Source organism: Lagenorhynchus albirostris, chromosome 7 (genome assembly GCF_949774975.1).
Source record: "Lagenorhynchus albirostris chromosome 7, mLagAlb1.1, whole genome shotgun sequence".
NCBI lineage: Eukaryota > Metazoa > Chordata > Mammalia > Artiodactyla > Delphinidae > Lagenorhynchus > Lagenorhynchus albirostris.
In genome coordinates this window covers 58,571,617-58,590,898 of record NC_083101.1, presented here as the reverse complement: position 1 = coordinate 58,590,898, position 19,282 = coordinate 58,571,617, and the positions used below count along the sequence as shown (strand labels likewise).

The 19,282-nt window shown below is 35.8% G+C and overlaps 1 protein-coding gene across 1 annotated transcript in view; it reads left to right on the top strand.

Annotated features, from left to right (window-relative positions):
• Positions 1–19,282, top strand: part of PTPRD (protein tyrosine phosphatase receptor type D) — a 523,277-nt gene that overhangs the window by 253,197 nt on the left and 250,798 nt on the right. The gene's annotated exons all lie outside the window — the stretch shown is intronic.

The following is a 19,282-nucleotide window of genomic DNA, read 5'->3' as shown; positions in this document are numbered from 1 at the left end:
CTTTCTTTTAACACATATTTCAGATGTCTTGGTGACTTGGCTGCAAAGACCACATACAGCTTTCTAGGGCCATTGAGGTCCAGGTATTTCAAAAGTAGCTATGTCTTTATTTTCCTTTTGGGATATAAGAGAACTTTTAGTCTATTAAATTGAATTTGACTTTTCCCTCTTATTCAATTTTCCATTGAAGTTTATATGACTAGGAAACTTATAAGGAGTATGATAATAGAATGGCTATATTTTACTAGTTTTACTCAAATTATTTTTTAATTACATATTTTCAAATTTCACAAGTATGTTTAACTACAGCAGTGGCAAAAACGATATAAATTTTTTCTCTTCCTGGAGTATTGGAAAGAGGTCAGTGAAACTGGAAAATTATAGCATTACTATAATTTTTTTTATTATTGTTTAAAGGTGAACAGAATTACTAGAAACCTAAGAAATCAAAGCTAAAATCTAAATAATGATAAAAAATGTGCCAATACCTGTAGCTGGTGCCTGTGCTGACATATGATTTGTAAGTGGTTAAGTAACCTGAAATAAAAATGAAGTGTGACCCTGGTCTCATAGTATCTCTTAAGTCTCAGCTCCTCTATGGGTAAAGTGAAGAGTCTGGATCAGATGACCTCTTTGAATTCTATGTCTAAGACTTTAAATTTTAAAATCTTGTATTAATATAAAAACTGAAGTACGTATTGGGTCCAGCACTAGGCAAATATGTGGGAAGCAATAGAAATTAAAGGGATGGGCAGTGATCTCGGGGGATAGCACCCTGATTGTTGAGGTGAATAGGGGTCAGATGGGTGGATTCCCTTTCTGATTTACCCACTTAAGGAGCTCTATGAAAAGTCACTGTGTGTCCTGGGAGCTTACCTTTTGAATACTTAAAATGGAAAGGTTTAACCAAGTCAGCCTGTTATTATTTTTATTTTTTTCTCTTTTGGATCAACTATCTTTGATCCCAGTCTAGTAGAGGTGGGTAAAACATGGACACTACGGTGAACAGTGTAAGATTCCAGTGTGATGTTGGTAGTACAGACTACCTGTTCTGTGGAACATAATTAAGAGAGGAATACACAAGGGCTACTAGATACTTAAATGAAGAAGCAGCAATGTGGTTTAGGTGATGTTTTACTTTATAACCCACAGGACATTATCAGTTATTTAAAAAATTAGTGCCTATTAATATTCACAACTTGTTTATAAGTGTGATTGGTTACAATAAAATTTTAATCCCTGATTGATTGATGGAGGAACCATGGTGCAGAGAGGACAAGTGGATTTATGAGATGGTTGGGTCCGTAGCAGCTTTTTGATTTATAAAATGAGAATATGGCCTATCCCATAGGAATTTTGAAAAGTATAATGAAATAATGCAGGCGAAGGACTCAGAAGTGCCTGGTACATTGCAAGCATTTAATCAACAGAATTGCAGTTTTTTATTTATTAAGGTAACTTTTAAAATGACAAAAATACATGATTTTACCAGAATATACGCATTTCATCTGGGTAAGCAAAGACTATCATCAAAATTGACTTATGTACATAAAGTCTATTTTCAAAGTAGTCTGATGGGTGTGGTGCAGAGTAATCATGCACAGGACCATTGATATGACTCAAAATGAAGTTAAATCCCACCAATCCATTACCATCCTAATGGCATCCGACCTCTGTCTTCATGCCTAGAGCATTTATATCTGAGGCTCTTCAGTCACAGGAGACAGTCTTGTCTGAGCAGCTGAAAAGGAGACCAGTAACAGAGTGACTATTGAGTGCAGTGCAGTGATTGAAACTTGCCAGAGCCAGGGTCACAGGAGACTGACTCTGGACAGTGAAGCTCCTTCACCTTGGAGCCCCAGAACTCCCTAGTCATCAAGCAACTTCCTACAGTTTACTTTTCTCTCCTTTTATAACTCTGCAGTTAAACTTTTAAAAAATTCAGTGCTCTAGAATTGGCTAACTCAATTTCATGTTTTAAGATCCATCTTGAAAATTTCACACAACAAGCATTATATTCATTTGAGCCCCAAAGCACTGGGTTATTTCCTGCTATTTTAAGAAGTGTGACGTTTGTTATATTTGCACACAACTTACTAGTAAATGCTGAGGGCAGATACCTGAAACAGTCTCTATTTTAAAATATTGGAAAAAATTACAAAATATGTTAAATACGTGAAAAATCCAGGTGCATGAATGAACATCTTTCCTCTTAAGAGGGAATAGTGTGAGGGGGTATTCTTAAGAAAAAACTTCTTCCCTCTTAGCAATAGTATAAGGCAATATTATTTTTACTGAGTTCCAGAATGCTCACATTTAAAAGAATGGTAGAATAAGTGACAACCTAATCATTTAGAGAAATCTGTTGGTTTTTTTAAAATTTTTATTATTTAGTAAATAAACAAAAGAATCAAGGGCTATCAACACCAGTATATATTATATACACATGAGCAATTGAAAGAAAGGATAGAGGACACAGGGAAGGGGAAGGGGAAGCTGGGATGAAGTGAGAGAGTGGCGTGGACATATATATATATATATATATATATATATATATATATATATATAAAAAATACACTACCAAATGTAAAATGGATAGCTAGTGGGAAGCAGCCACATAGCACAGGGAGATCAGCTCAGTGCTTTGTGACCACCTAGAGGGGTGGGATAGGAAGGGTGGGAGGGAGATGCAAGCGAGAGGAGATATGGGGATATATGTATACATATAGCTGATTCACTGTGTTATACAGTGGAAATTAACACACCATTGTAAAGCAATTATACTGCAATAAAGATGTTAAAAAAAAGAGAGGCTAGGATCTGGGACTCTTTCCTATTCACCATAGTGGTCCAGGGCTTGATTTTAGGATGTAACCAAAAAACATTGTTTATAGGTAAGGATTTCTTTTCTCATTGAAATGACTGCAAAAATAGTTTAGGGGGCTTCCCTGGTGGTGCAGTGGTTAAGAATCTGCCTGCCAATGCAGGGGATACGGGTTCGGTCCCTGGCCCAGGAAGATCCCACATGCCGCGGAGCAACTAAGGCCGTGCGCCACAACTATTGAGCCTGTGCTCTAGAGCCCGCGAGCCACAACTATTGAAGCCCGCACACCTAGAGCCCATGCTCTGCAACAAGAGAAGCCACCACAATGAGAAGACCGCACACCACAATGAATATTAGCCCCTGCTCACCGCAGCTAGAGAAAGCCTGTGCACAGCAACGAAGACCCAATACAGCCAAAAATAAAAACAAACAAATAAATAAATAAATTTATTTTAAAAAATAGTTCAGGTTCCTATGATTGGGTATAGAAAATATATTTGCCTGGGAGGTGCTGGTAAACATGAACTTTGCTTTCTGAATATGAAATTAAAGTACAGAAAATAACATAATGCTTTGCTTTCTGAATATGAAATTAAGAAAGTACAGAAAATAACATAACGGACAAGTATCTATTAAATCCTACTGTTGTGTCACACATCAGATTTAAACAAACAAATAACATTACAGTTTGTCCATTCTCTTTTTTTCTTTCTCCCACCTTCCTCACCAGGGAACAGAAGTGTCCTGATCTTGGTATATATTATCTCCATGGAAGTTTGTATCCCTAAAACATGTACATTTGTCTTGAATAGTGTTTAGCATAGTTTTTCGTGTTTTTAAGCTTTACATGAATTGGTATTATAATTTACATAAATGGTATTCTTCAACTTGGTTTATGTGTTCACTATTACATTTTAAAAAATCCATAAGATACACAGGATATAAAGAACCACATTATATGGAAATATCAGATCCACTGGAAAAAATTATCCATATTAAAACCTATAGTCTAGATCATTGATTTTTATTTCCTTAAATATTCCATTGAATTAATAAATCATAGTTTATTAATCCATTTTAAGTTAATTAGCCTCTAGGTGGTTTCTGATTGTTTCTAGTTCTAAATAGTGCTGCAGTTGTTATCCTTATATGTGTCTCTTTATTTACATAAGGGAGAAATTCTCCAGAGATTTGCCTATTTAATCTGTGAAATTGAATAGCAAAAAAAAAAGCAAAAAACCTCTTCAACTTTATTATATATTGCCAAATTTCACTCTAGTGGTTATCTCGATTTATTTCTATTAACAGTAAATAAGATTTGTTTTTTTCTGCATACCCTTGCCAAAGTTTGGCTTTTCAGAATTTTAAATATTGCCAGTCTGATCTCAGTGTTATATTTTTTTCCTGGTTCCTGATGAAGCTGAATATTCTTCATATGCTGATTTTGTATTTCATCTTCTATAAACTGCTAGTTATTATCTTTTCCATTTTTCCCCTATTATATCATTATTCTTATTAATTTATAAAAGTTCCTTTACTAAATCTGGTTTAGCCAGATGCACTGCAAATGTAGTCTCTGGGTCTAAGACTAGCCTATTACTTTGTTATGATGTTTGTTTGGTTTTTAACTGAATGAGAGTTTTTAATTTTAGTACAGTCAAATATATCAGTCTTGCTTTATGATTATTGTTTTTTTCATTATGTCTAAGAAATTATTTTTTGTCCCAAGTTCACAAATATATTCAACAAGATTGACTTTTTCACATTTACATCCTTAACTCATTCGTAATTGACTTTCCTCTTTGGTGTGAAGTGGTGATCTAATTTTGTTTTTCCACATGGATACATAGTTGTTCCAAGTCTATTTATTGGCTAGTCCATTCTTTCTGCTCTGATTTGAAATGCTGCCTCTGTCCTATAGCAAATTTACACACTTCTAGGAAGCTTTTTCTGGTTTCTTTATCCTGACCATTTTTAAAAACCTTGTCACTTTCAATAATTTACATCTCTGGAAACTTACTTTCATTTAACTTTTGAAATTTATGGACATACTTTTTTTTTAATATTCTCTTTTATTATTTAAAAATCTGTAAATTATCTGTTGCTCTATCCTCCTTTTTATTCTTCATGAGTTTTATATGTGCCTATTCCCTTTATTTTAATCAGAGTCATTGGAAGTTTACTTTTTCTAATTACTGTGTTCAAATGAGAATTTGTTTATCCTTTTTAATGTCTCATTGTTTTGTATTTCACTAATTTCTAATCTTCTCTATTAATCTTTTTTCTTTAGATTTACTAAGTCTTTTTTTCTAGTTTATTGATTTGAAAGATTAACACATTTGTACTCGGTTTAATTTTTTTTTCCAATATATTTCTATGGCATCTACAGCATCATACTTCAAGTCTCTGTAACTTGACTGTCTGTATCCAGCTTCCAGGTAGTCACTGTCCTAGAGCTGATTCTTAGGACTGTTCTCAGTACCAACCAGTTATTGAGCTAAAAATATTCTTTTTTTGCAGAGTATATGCCATGATAAATATGAGTATGTACAGTACAATTTCTAATTTTCAAATTACTGAAAATTAGGGTATTAGCAATACCAACCACAAGCTGCTTTTCATTGTTTGTTCACCAAACCTACTGGGAAACAGGATATCTGTGCATATATGATCAAACATGTTGGCTTCCTACTTCCACAGAATCACTACAAAACTCACTGTTTCTTCTTCCATTGCTAAACAAAATTTCACGCCAATGAACTACTCAGAAAAGCATCTCATATACACACACACACATCCTTGTATATATATATGTAATATATAGATATATAATACACAGCTGCTTTTATCCAGCTGACTGTGTAATACCCATTTTGTTGTATTTACAAGTGGCTCCATGGTCAGTTAGCTATTTTCTGTAATTAAACAATTTTGTAAATCATAGCTCACTACTTAGAATAGGGCTGAAAATGGTGTCATAACGGACAAGTCACATTTAAGATTACTTTTTAGTAACCCATCAAAGACAACCTTGATTGGTTCATGTGCTATGTTATCTTTATGTTCAGGTGCTATTTTTCATTTGCAAGAATAAGAAGTCCACTAGGGACTGAAAACTGCAGCATAACATTTATTCATTCATTCATTCATTCATTTATTTATTTTCTAACAGTGAAATGATTTTATAAAAATCACATAGCTAGTAAAAGACAGATCCAAAATTACAATTCTGCTTTCCTGATTCTTACACATTTCTCTGTCCACACATACAGATAGAGAAGGGAAAGAACACCAATTTCAACCCATTACACATCTATTACAGGTCAAATTTAGGTCAGACCCGTGTTATATTAGGCATAGGATACAAAAATGAAGCACTAAATAATGTTGATTAAACTCACTGTTGACTCTATGACATTCGTTGATATGCCACTTAGTATCAGCTCCTAGCAGATGCCACTCTCACTGCCCCTTCCATATTCACCCATTCAAAAGTAAAGATTTAAAAAAAAAAAAAAAAAAGTGCAGTTAAGTATCTGCATTCCCCCAATCTGAGGGAAGAACTACTGTTCTCAGGAACTCTTGCTATGCATTAAGTTACTCTTCAACTCCAAGACAGCATTATCCAGAAAACACATCTCTGGTAGAGAACCACATTGTTTCTGTCTACAGTGAAGTCCTTGGTGTTCCGGATCAAAGTTGGCCTTTAACCTTTGTCTTCTATGTCTTTGTCAGGCACCAGGCTCGAAAAATTGGAAAAAAGTCCTTGTATCAGCCTCCCAGTCAAGTGTGGAAAGCTGAAGAGGGGGGACTAACAAGGAGACAAGGTGGTTAGCTAGTTCCTAGGTCTATTAATCATACAGGAGAAGAAATAGAGGTCAGTTAGGTCACTTGCTAACTTAAAAAAAATTACTTTTATGCCTGAGATAAACAATCCTGATAATTTATTACCTGTCAGATATCATATCTTTTCTAAAATTATCTTTAAGATCATTAATAATCCCAGGTACCTTGCATTCATCACCATGGACTCCATATAGGGTCATTAAGGACCTGAAAGGCATGTGAGGAATATGACCACTGGATTGAGGCCAAATGACATGGGGGGTAATTTGCATACTACTGCACAACGAAGAAAGAGAATTTTTTTTTTAATGAAAAAACTGGAGAAATTATATTTGTAGGTGAATATTATCTACACAAACTAAAAGCACATACACCAAATAACACCATTAAAAAAAGTACATGCATATTAAAAACATACACCAAATATATTAAATGGACAGCAACAGGAAGAGGGAATGGAGGGGAAAACCAATGATGAAGGGAAAATGATTAAATGGAAATCAAGGGAGATTCCCTGCATAGATGATAATATTATAGCATGAGATGAAACGTACAGGGAACTCAGTTCTTTCCTTACATGACCATAACTCATGTTCACAGAGTGACTATATGTATATACAAGGTGGCATTCATATGTGTGTGTGTGTGTGTGTGAGTGTTTGTACTGTTCAATATTACAGTATGTAAAAAAATTGTTATTTTCTGCATAACTTAGCAATTGGCTTTTTTTTTTCACACACACATACCGTATTGTATTTTTACAAGAGATAAACTGACACCAAGCATTGTAAATGGATGACCACAACATAAGCAACAATGATTGCAATTACCAAACACAAAACACACTCATACTATGTCATAATATTGAAATTCAGTCCAGTAATCCTCCACTGTAACAGCTCCTTTACGTTGCAGTGAAAATTGATTTGTATATTTTTTGCCTCTGAGTCCTTCTGGGATTTTTTTTTTTTAATTCAAACAGAAAGTCACAAAAATTATAATCATCCTCATCAGTTCACTTAGTCCCATGTAATTAATTTTTTTTTTCATCTTGATCTTCTGTTAGCACTTTTATGAATTCATCAGTTTTCCATTAGAGTTCTGAAAATGCTTATTCATTCAGTTCAGCAGTATAATCAGTTACCAGAAACCTGTACTTGTCAGAGCCTTTTCCATGAATTCCTTGAAGATGAAACCCTTTTATAGGAACATTTTTGCAAAAGCATCAGAGTACACCCAGAACTATCTGTAAATGACAAAAGACTTAAAAATGACCACGGTTAAAGGTTTGATGAAAGTTCATAATAATGCAATTGACAAGGAAATTTAGTTATTTCTGAGATATACATTTTAAAGTAATAACTAGAATAATGACTTATAACATTATACCAGAACATATAAGATTTTTAGAAATTTCATGTAATGTCTGAAACATTTATATTAATATTTTTCCATACAAATAACCCAAAGAAAGTTTATATTAGTTGTCTTATTTGTTTGTTTGTTTGTTTATACTGCAGGTTCTTATTAGTCATCAATTTTATACACATCAGTGTATACATGTCAATCCCAATTCCCCAATTCAGCACACCACCATCCCCACCCCACCGTGGTTTTCCCCCCTTGGTGTCCATACGTCTCTTCTCTACATCTGTGTCTCAACTTCTGCCTTGCAAACCGGTTCATCTGTACCATTTTTCTAGGTTCCACATACATGCGTTAATATACAATATTTGTTTTTCTCTTTCTGACTTACTTCACTCTGTATGACAGTCTTTAGATCCACCCACGTCTCAACAAATGACTCAATTTTGTTCCTTTTTATGGCTGAGTAATATTCCATTGTATATATGTACCACATCTTCTTTATCCATTCGTCTGTCGATGGGCATTTAGGTTGCTTCCATGACCTGGCTATTGTAAATAGTGCTACAATGAACATTGGGGTGCATGTTTTCTTTTCAATTATGGTTTTCTCTGGGTATATGCCCAGTAGTGGGACTGCTAGATCATATGTTAATTCTATTCTTAGTTTTTTAATGAAACTCCATACTGTTCTCCATAGTGGCTGTATCAATTTACATTCCTACCAAGACTGCAAGAGGGTTCCCTTTTCTCCACACCCTCTCCAGCATTTATTGTTTGTAGATTTTCTGATGATGCCCATTCTAACTGGTGTGAGGTGATACCTCATTGTAGTTTTGATTTGCATTTCTCTAATAATTAGTGATGTTGAGCAGCTTTTCATGTGCTTCTTGGCCATCTGTATGTCTTCTTTGGAGAGATGTCTATTTAGGTCTTCTGCCCATTTTTGGATTGGGTTGTTTGTTTCTTTAATACTGAGCTGCATGAGCTGTTTATATATTTTGGAGATTAATCCTTTGTCCGTTGATTCGTTTGCAAATATTTTCTCCCATTCTGAGGGTTGTCTTTTCATCTTGTCCAGATTTATGATTTCTTTCCTTCTGCTATCTTTGGGTTTTGTTTGTTCTTCTTTCTCTAGTTCCTTTAGGTGTAAGGTTAGATTGTTTACTGAGATTTTTCTTGTTTCTTGAGGTAGGCTTGTATAGCTATAAACTTCCCTCTTAGAACTGCTTTTGCTGCATCCCATAGGTTTTGGATCGTCGTGTTTTCATTGTCATTTGTCTCTAGGTATTTTTTGATTTCCTCTTTGATTTCTTCAGTGATTTCTTGGTTATTTAGTAACGTATTTTTTTAGCCTCCATGCGTTTGTGTTATTTACGTTTTTTCCCTGTAATTCATTTCATTTCTAATCTCATAGCACTGTGGCCAGAAAAGATGCTTGATATGATTTCGATTTTCTTAAATTTACTGAGGCTTGATTTGTGACCCAAGATGTGATCTATCCTAGAGAATGTTCCATGCGTACTGGAGAAGAAAGTGTAATCTGCTGTTTTTGGATGGCATGTCCTATACATATCAATTAAATCTATCTGGTCTATTCTGTCATTTAAAACTTGTGTTTCCTTATTAATTTCTGTTTGGATGATCTGTCCATTGGTGTAAGTGAGGTGTTGAAATCCCCCACTATTATTGTGTTACTGCTGATTTCCTCTTTTTTAGCTGTTAGCACTTGCCTTATTATTGAGGTGCTCCTATGTTGGGTGCATATATATTTATAATTGTTATATCTTCTTCTTGGATTGATCCCTTGATCATTATGTAGTGTCCTTCCTTGTTTCTTGTAACATTCTTTATTTTAAAGTCTATTTTATCTGTTATGAGTAGTGCTACTCCAGCTTTCTTTTGATTTCCATTTGCATGGAATATGTTATCTCATCCCCTCACTTTCAGTCTGTATGTGTCCCTAGGTCTGACGTGGGTCTGTTGTAGACAGCATATATATGGGTCGTGTTTTTGTATCCATTCGGCAAGCCTGTGTCTTTTGGTTGGAGCATTTAATCCATTCACGTTTAAGGTAATTATCGACATGTATGTTCCTGTGACCATTTTCTTAATTGTTTTGGGTTTGTTTTTGTAGGTCCTTTTCTTCTCTTATGTTTCCCACTTAGAGAATTTCCTTTAGCATTTGTTGTAGAGCTGGTTTGGTGGTGCTGAATGCTTTTAGCTTTTGCTTGTCTGTAAAGCTTTTGATATCTCCATCAAATCTGAATGAGATCCTTGCTGGGTAGAGTAATCTTAGTTATAGGTTCTTCCCTTTCATCACTTTAAGTGTATCATGCCACTCCCTTCTCGCTTGTAGAGTTTCTGCTGAGAAACCAGCTGTTAACCTTATAGGAGTTCTTGTATGCTATTTGTCCTTTTCCCCTTGCTGCTTTCAGTAATTTTTCTTTGTCTTTAATTTTTGCCAATTTGATTACTATGTTTCTTGGCATGTTTCTCCTTGGGTTTATCCTGTATGTGACTCGCTTCGCTTCCTGGACTTGGGTGGCTATTTCTTTTCCAATGTTAGGGAAGTTTTCTACTATAATCTCTTCAAATATTTTCTCTGGTCCTTTCTCTCTCTCTTCTTCTTCTGGGACCCCTATAAGGCGAATGTTGTTGTGTTTAACGTTGTCCCAGAGGTCTCTTAGGCTGTCTTCATTTCTTTTCATTCTTTTTTCTTTATTCTGTTCTGTAGCAGTGAATTCCACCAGTCTGTCTTCCAGGTCACTTATCCATTCTTCTGTCTCAGTTATTCCGCTATTGATTCCTTCTAGTGTAGTTTTCATTTCAGTTATTGTATTGTTCATCTCTGTTTGTTCTTTAATTCTTCTAGTTCTTTGTTTAACGTTTCTTGCGTCTTCTCGATCTTTGCCTCCATTCTTTTTCTGAGGTCCTGGATCATCTTCACTATCATTATTCTGAATTCTTTTTCTGGAAGGTTGCCTGTCTCCATTTAGTTGTTTTTCTGGGGTTTTGTCTTGTTCCTTCATCTGGTACATAGCTCTCTGCCTTTTCATCTTGTCTATATTTCCGTGAATGTGTTTTTTTTCCACAGGCTACAGGATTGTAGTTCTTGCTGTCTGCCTTCTGGTGGATGAGGCTATGTAAGAGGCTTGATGGGAGGGACTGGTGGTGGGTAGAGCTGGGTGTTGCTCTGGTGGGCAGAGCTCAGTAAAACTTTAATCAGCTTGACTGCTGATGGGTGGGGCTGGGTTCCCTCCCTGCTGGTTGTTTGGCCTGAGGCAACCCAACACTGGAGCCTACCTGGGCTCTTTGCTGGGGCTAATGGCAGACCCTGGGAGGGCTCACTCCAAGGAGTACTTCCCAGAACTTCTACTGCCCATGTCTTTGTCCCCAGAGTGAGCCACAGCCATCCCCCACCTCTGGAGGAGACCCTCTAACACTAGCAGGTAGGTCTGGTTCAGTCTCCCCTGGGGTCACTGCTCCTTCCCCTGAGTCCTGATGCACACACTACTTTGTGTGTGCCCTCCAAGAGTGGAGTCTGTGTTTTCCCCAGTCCTGTCGAAGTCCCGCAATCAATTCCCAGTAGGCTTCAAAGTGTGATTCTCTAGGAATTCCTCCTCCCGTTGCCGGACCCCCAGGTTGGGAAGCCTGATGTGGGGCTCAGAATCTTCACTCCAGTGGGTGGACTTCTGTGGTATAAGTGTTCTCCAGTCTGTGAGTCACCCACCCACCAGTTATGGGATATGATTTTACTGTGATTGTGCCCCCCTCCTACTGTCTCATTGTGGCTTCTCCTTTGTCTTTGGATGTGGGGTATCTTTTTTGGTGAGTTCCAGTGTCTTCCTGTCGATGATTGTCCAGCAGCTACTTGTGATTCTGGTGTTTTCGCAAGAGGGAGTGAGAGCACGTCCTCTACTCCACAATCTTGGTTCCTCTCTAGCAGCATTTAAAACTAAAGAATATCTTGCGTCAATATTGTACAAGAGAAACAATCTCTATCATTTTTCTTTTCACGTCTATTAATTCAGGTGATTGTGCTGTTCTGTTATAAGCTATTTTCTTATTATTGCTTCAGTGTTTTAAAGTCATGTATTACTTCAAATCTGTCTTCATTTGTCAGTTATCCCAAGTCCAGTGCTTATTGCTTTCTTTGCATATTATCTTATTTGTTTTTTTCCCAAAGGCAAGCCTGTGTTCTCTTTTCTCATATCTACTGCTACCGGTAACACTTTTACCATAAATATTTGGTAAATTTCACATAGTCTGTCTCAATACCTGCCATTATCAGGACACATTTGTTTTTAATAGATATGTATTTCCCCCTTTACAGTGACTTTCTTTTTGCACATTTGTGGAATGGCTTAAGAGCACTTTAACTCCCTCAAACAGTGCTAAATGTTCATGACTACCACACAAGAGTGAAATCTGTTCATGCCGCTGCCTAGTTTACACACCTCTGATGATTTACCAGTCGGGTGAGGAGTGAAGTGTTCAGCACGGCCTCCCACCCACCCCACCAACAGTTTTTTCCCATCATGAATGCTGTCTAGTCCCACTAAATAGCCTCTATTTCTCCCAATGTGTATGTCCACATGGTATTCCTTCCACTTTATTTCCTGGTCTCCCTTTCACCATCTGGTAAATCTTTCCTGTTTATCACCACCCAAGTCTTTGAAGCCTCTTTTTAAACTGTTCCTGTTGCCTTTAGCAGATATGGTCAATACCCTACTTTGATCTGATAATACCTTTATAAAAATAACTTATATTCCATTAATGTATTTCAGTCTGAAACTGTATATGTTCTCCTCTGTTCCTCCAGAACTTTAGTTCTTTATGGCAGGTATAGTGGGTATCTTGGCCTTTTGTTGCCTAATACTTATTAAAATGGTTGGCATGAACATGTGATCAACACATGTCAGTATGAATGAATGAATGTGGAGTGAATGAATAATCCCTGTTGCCACTTATTGGTTGGTCATATCTTGACACAAAGAATCTTTGTCTGATATGGGACATATATTTAGCAAAATTCCAGCTTTGAAATTTTGTGCATATTACTTCTATTACCTTTCTTTTTTAAAAAAAGTATTTTCATATTTTATATTATAAAAATATATTTTAAAGAATATATTCTTGTGATTCATAAGGAATAATCCATGTAAAAGTTAAAACGGGTAATCATCTAGAAGCTTTAGTTAAGCAACACCTCTGCATTTTAAAAGAAATGCTGTTCTGTCTCTCAAATGGTTTTATAAGGTATTATAGCAGTATCCCTTTTGCTCTTGTTTCCTTGCCATGGTTTATTATTCAAATTACTGTTAATTTAATTTTGAAATCAGTTTCCTCACAGATTATAAGATATTTAGGACATCTAAGCTCTATGATCTACCCATACAACGTGACATCTCGGAGGAGAACTTGGGTCCTGTAGAACCAATATTTTTGGATATTCCTTGTTATGCTGGCACATAATATGCCATCTCATCACGGATGCAGGTTCATTTCTGTTAGTTGAATACTTTAGAACTATTGCAACATAGGACTGTCTTGTATTTTCAGGGGACAAAAAGAGGTAGAAAATTGCTCTGTTTTGCAAAGATTTGACTTTATATTTGCTCTTTTTTCTTCCTGGTACAAATAGCATAAGCATATGATATTTCTTAAAATTTATAATAGCATAATACCAATAAAATGCAGTTCCACAATTATGTTGTTTAAGAATTTTAAATAGTGTGGCCACTTTCAGAAGCTCTTGAGAAAGAGCCGAACTGCCCATTTTTAAAGTGAATTAGCTCTTTTTTTTTTTTTTTTTTTTTGCGGTACGCGGGCCTCTCACTGTTGTGGCCTCTCCCGTTGCGGAGCACAGGCTCTGGACACGCAGCCATGGCTCACGAGCCCAGCCGCTCCGCGGCATGTGGGATCTTCCCGGACCGGGGCACGAACCCATGTCCCCTGCATCGGCAGGTGGATTCTCAACCACTGCGCCACCAGGGAAGCCCGTGAATTAACTCTTGAATGATACTTGAGTGCTGCTGTGTTGATTGAAACCATATATGAACTGAATTCTGTCAACTGACAAGGAGAGCTCTGCAAAATCTGTTTCTGTAGTTCTAAGCAAAACTTTATTTCAGTAACTAAATTATTTCTCAATTTAAACCTTTAATTTTAAATAGCACCCTAATATTTTAAGAGAAAATTGCATTTTATCTAACAGTGTTGTATATATTTATTTCCTTGTCACTAGAGAATATATACATAAGTCCAAATATATAAATTTCAATTATCAACAAATATATCAAAATAAATATATCAAATTCATTATAGATAGTATTTTGTATGCTGTTGAAAATGTTACTGATTGTTTACATTAATCAATTCACTTAACAATTATTTATTGAGTATTAACTACAATTAGATGCTTTTTAGGCAAATTGACTTCATTTTTTCCTATTATATAGTTCACAGATAAAATTAAAAAGGGAGCACCACCCTGTAATACCTCCCTTTGTTTTAATCCATGTTAAAAGTAAGATCTACATATCACTGAGATCTAAACAACCTAAACAACCTCAAAGTCAGCAAGTGAAGGTTTGGTTCATGTAGCATAACTCTTGGGAAGTCAAACATGTGTTGTATGAAATACTCTCTATAGTTAAGTTCATTGGAAGTTCTTACTGCATTCTTTTTTCCTTCTTTCTTCCCTTCCACAAGCATTTATTGTGCAACTTCTAAAAACTGTGTCGGTGCTGGACATGCAGAGGTGACAAATGTATATCATCTTTATTCTAAAGCACTTGCACAATATTTACAAATCCAGTTTAATAAGTTTATAAGTTGAGATCCACAGCAGATAGTACTACAACACAGTACAAGCAGAAGATATTACCTGGGAGAAACTGATTTTATAAAGACTAATACCATATTATTTGAAAGTAATTCTTGCCCTTTTACTCAAAATATTTAGTGGAGAAGAATTACATGGTAATTCTGTTTAGCTCAGTATTTTATTAAATAATTACCATGTGCAAAGACATTGTAAATGGCACTTGGGGATGGAAAATAGAGCACAGGGCTTCCCTGGTGGCGTAGTGGTTGAGAGTCCGCCTGCCGATGCAGGGGACACGGGTTCGTGCCCCAGTCCGGGAGGATCCCACATGCCGCGGAGCGGCTGCACCCATGAGCCATGGCCGCTGGGCCTGCGCGTCCGGAGCCTGTGCTCTGCAACGTGAGAGGCCACAACAGTGAGAGGCCTGCGTACCGCCAAAAAAAAAGAAAAAAAGTAATAAGTAGAATGACAAAGATATTTTGAAGGTGCTTCCAGAATGTAGACAGGAGATCCTCAATCTATTTATCAATACGAAGTTGAGGAAGCTTTTAAGAGGAAATAACACTTAAGCTAAGATATGAAGGATCCTTTGAAGTTCTCTATGCAGACAAGAATTAAAGGTACTCCTGGCAGAGAGAATGACATACACTAAAGCAATGTGGTGTATTCACAGAGCTCTAAAGTAGCTGGTATTCTGGAATTCAAGTCATGTTGGGGAAAGTGGAAAAAGGAAAGTAAGAGAGGTTGGGGATTAACCTTTGAAGGAAAATTATTCAAATTGGGAAAACCCTAGTAAAATACTTGCAGTTTTGAAAGATGGCCCTCACTACAGTGTGGAGGGAGAATGGATGGGATGAGTTCAGTACTGAAGTTAAAACAGACAGTAAATGATTAGGGTTTAGACTACTCTAGTAACAGTGGGGATGAAGAGGAGAGATGGGGTAACTCAAAAGTTAGCATCAACAGCAACTGGATATGGCCACTAAGGAAAAATAGTCACTGAAGGTACTTTTTAGGTTGGCTTACTGGTTTGATGGAGTGGCATATACTGAGATTGGGCCTTCAAAGAATAGCATATATTTGTGGAGATTTGGTGGTGGGAAATAATTTCTTTTGAGTTTCTCTCTGTCTGTGAAACATGCAATCAGAGATGCTCAGGAAAGCAACATGGATGTGAAAATATGGATCATTTTGTTGCTGTATTAGCCTTGCTATAGATATTTATCTAACACCAAAATATTCCTCTACTTGTATCTAGTTACCTAGACACAAAAACAGAATCACACATAACCCTAATTTAATTATTATGGCCTCAATTTATGGAAACTCTTTATTTTGACTTTACAATATTAGGAAACATTTAAAATGTGAAATTTTAGAAAACATCAAAAAGAACATCAAGTATAATAGATAATTATTAAAGTTTGAAATCATGACCATAAAGCCACCATCATTTCCGCCTGCAAATATCAGTATGAGTCTATTTCTGAAGACTGCTTGAAATGCAGAATTATTCTAGTAATTTGGAAGTGGCACTGTAACAAAACTTAATATCATGTGTTTATAGTTATTATAGATACTGACATTACATTTTACAAACATGATAGAATCAAGAATTGCTGCAGGTATTATGTGCCAACAATTGGTTGAAAAGTGTGCACATTAATATTTAAGAGGAAATTTAAAAAACCTTCAGTAATCTTCCAACATTCAGGATTGGTATTAGAAGGATAGATAAATAGTTTGTGCAAACATTATTTATTCTCCAAGCTTCATGCATACTAAATACTGTCCATTACAACATTGGGGGATTAAAAGGCTATTGGGGATATCTCATTTGTAAATATAAACTGCCACAAATCATTTCTAAAATCTCTGCAGCACTTTTCCTGTTTAGCAGAACTACACCCAAAGCTCAGCCTTGTGAGGAACCATCCCTAGCTGGTCTTTGCTTCCTTAGTACCTAGCACAGTGCTTAGAGCATGTTAGTACAATAATACAGGATCCAGAGAAGAGTGGTTACGTGGATACAGAGGAATCACATATATAGAGGGGTGACTATAAGTTATTCATGGATTCTCGACTGCACAGAGGATCAGTGCCCCTAATCCCCACATTGTTCAAGGGCCACTGTAGTTAATAAATTTTAGTGAAAGTACAACTTAGAATCACTACATTTATTGCAACCATTTTCTATTTGTTTTTGCAACTTAAACGCCTTTTGAATACCTGGGCAGTTACTTCTTCCCTTTCTAAATTATTCTTGAGCAAAAGGTATGCTTACTCACTTTTCTTACATCTTCATGGAAATTTTGTGGGCTTAAACACTTCTTCGCTGCTCACAAAATAAGCACATTGTCTTCTCTGCAGCAACATTTTTCGAGTCATCAGTCCAGATTGAAATTATCGTCTGATAAAGGCAGCTAGGGTGTGGAAAAGGACAGAGGCATAAGTGATGCTTATTGACCTGCAATTTATTTTAAAGCATTAAGAGAGAACAGCAGACCAAAGGAGTTCACCAGTATAACATGAATGTGCATGTTGGTTGGTCAATATAGAACTATTTAATGAATTTGCTATGCTCTTAGAATTAAATCACTGCTTTTTCTATGAAACTTTGAGGCAAGGTATTAGGGAGTGAGGAGAAAGTATAGGAGTGTGTCAAAATTGAGTTTGCTGATTCTGTGAACTAAATTTAGTCAGGCCTTGCTTGACATATGCAAATATATAATCATATTCTTTCATTCTTCCTCATGTACACGTGCAATGTGAGTTACTGTCAGGAAAGATCTAGCTCACTCTTGGTAAATGAGACCTATAGTGTAAACACAGACTTTAAAACTTCACCTTATTAAGTTCAGAGTTAGAGATTTTCTACCTGTTTGCGATCTGAACAATGGAACAGGTATTCTCAGTGTACAGTAACCATTGTTATATCTGATGTGTGATCTGATTGCATCACTTTAGTAAAATACATGACCAGATTATCCCCATGACTTTATTGCCAATGCTGTATTAATTCTCTTTTACTTTATTTATATAATATTGATTTCCTAATTAATAAAATTCATTCCTCTCTTGGACATGCACATTCATCTTTTTAAAATTTATTTTTAAAGTTGTAACTACTTATGAAAAGTCAGCATATCCCTTCATTTTATATGAAGTTGTTTGGAGTTCAGCAGTGAGTCATTTAAATGAGATTGGCAATTAATTGAGCAATTGAGTTTTAATAGCTCTGGGGGAAGAATGGAAGTCTGGTGACAGTGGATATTCATTTCACTGAGTGGAGAAAAATGAAAAGAACCCACAGGAAACTGTGCCTTGAGCTCTAAGAGTAATAACAAAATATCTGGAAAGTTTAAGAAAGATATTTCTTCTCTCAGATATTAGGCTTCCTTTTGCTGTGTAAAAACACCTAATAAATTGAGTGTTCCCTTGGTGCTTTCAAACTGCCAAGATTATAATGCTTTAATGGACATTTTATTATTTGATGTCCTTTGATATTATTTAATTCATTATTCATTATTGAAACTGTTAAGGCAGTTTTTAGGGTCCTCTGAATATTGTCATCATGAATTAATGTGTCCAGATAAATCTATTGGAGGAGGGAGGTCAATATTGTAACAGCTGTAATAGTAGATAATGTCCAAATTGATTACCTTAAAGCGACACTTCTGAGAAATGTGTGCTTCTTGATTGACAATGCCAATAGAGCTTTTTTTATTGTAGGCTACTGCCAATTATTAATATTTTGATCAGGATGATTTTGGCGATTATATGAAGTGACTACTCCTTTCTTCTAGTCTTCTCTTGAGATGAGCTGAGACAGGTTTCAATGAGAAAGACTAAAAGGTAGATGGTATAGCTTGTCCTCAGCAGTATCTCTTAGTATTACCATACTTGTCCCTAAATGAAATGTAAAATATTCATTAGAGAGATTATTTTCTGCTAAGTTTATGCACGCATGAATTCTAAAATCATTCTACTAGAATTGAAATGCAAACAAAATGTAAATATTAACCTCATTCATATTGTAGTCATAATATTGAACAGTAGTTACAAAATGTTTTGCATAAGTGAAAAGTGCAGAATTAGTAGCAATGTTTCATAAATACTCCTACTAATGCTTTTTACTTATGTGATACAAATTATGCAGTATTTTTTAGGGAAAGAGAAGAGCTTTTATCGTTTCCATGTTACAGGTAGAGAAAGTAAAACAAAGGAATTTTCATGAAGGTTAGAGATATGGTTAATAGTCAAGAAAGGATGGCTCCATCTATTCTGAATTGAGAAACAATGCATTCAGTCTGGCTTTACGCCATTTTTATTATTAATGGGATTTATCTGGCTGATTGCCATGGACCCAGAATGAACTGACTTTTGTAGAAGGCCTGTAGCTTTGTATGAGATGA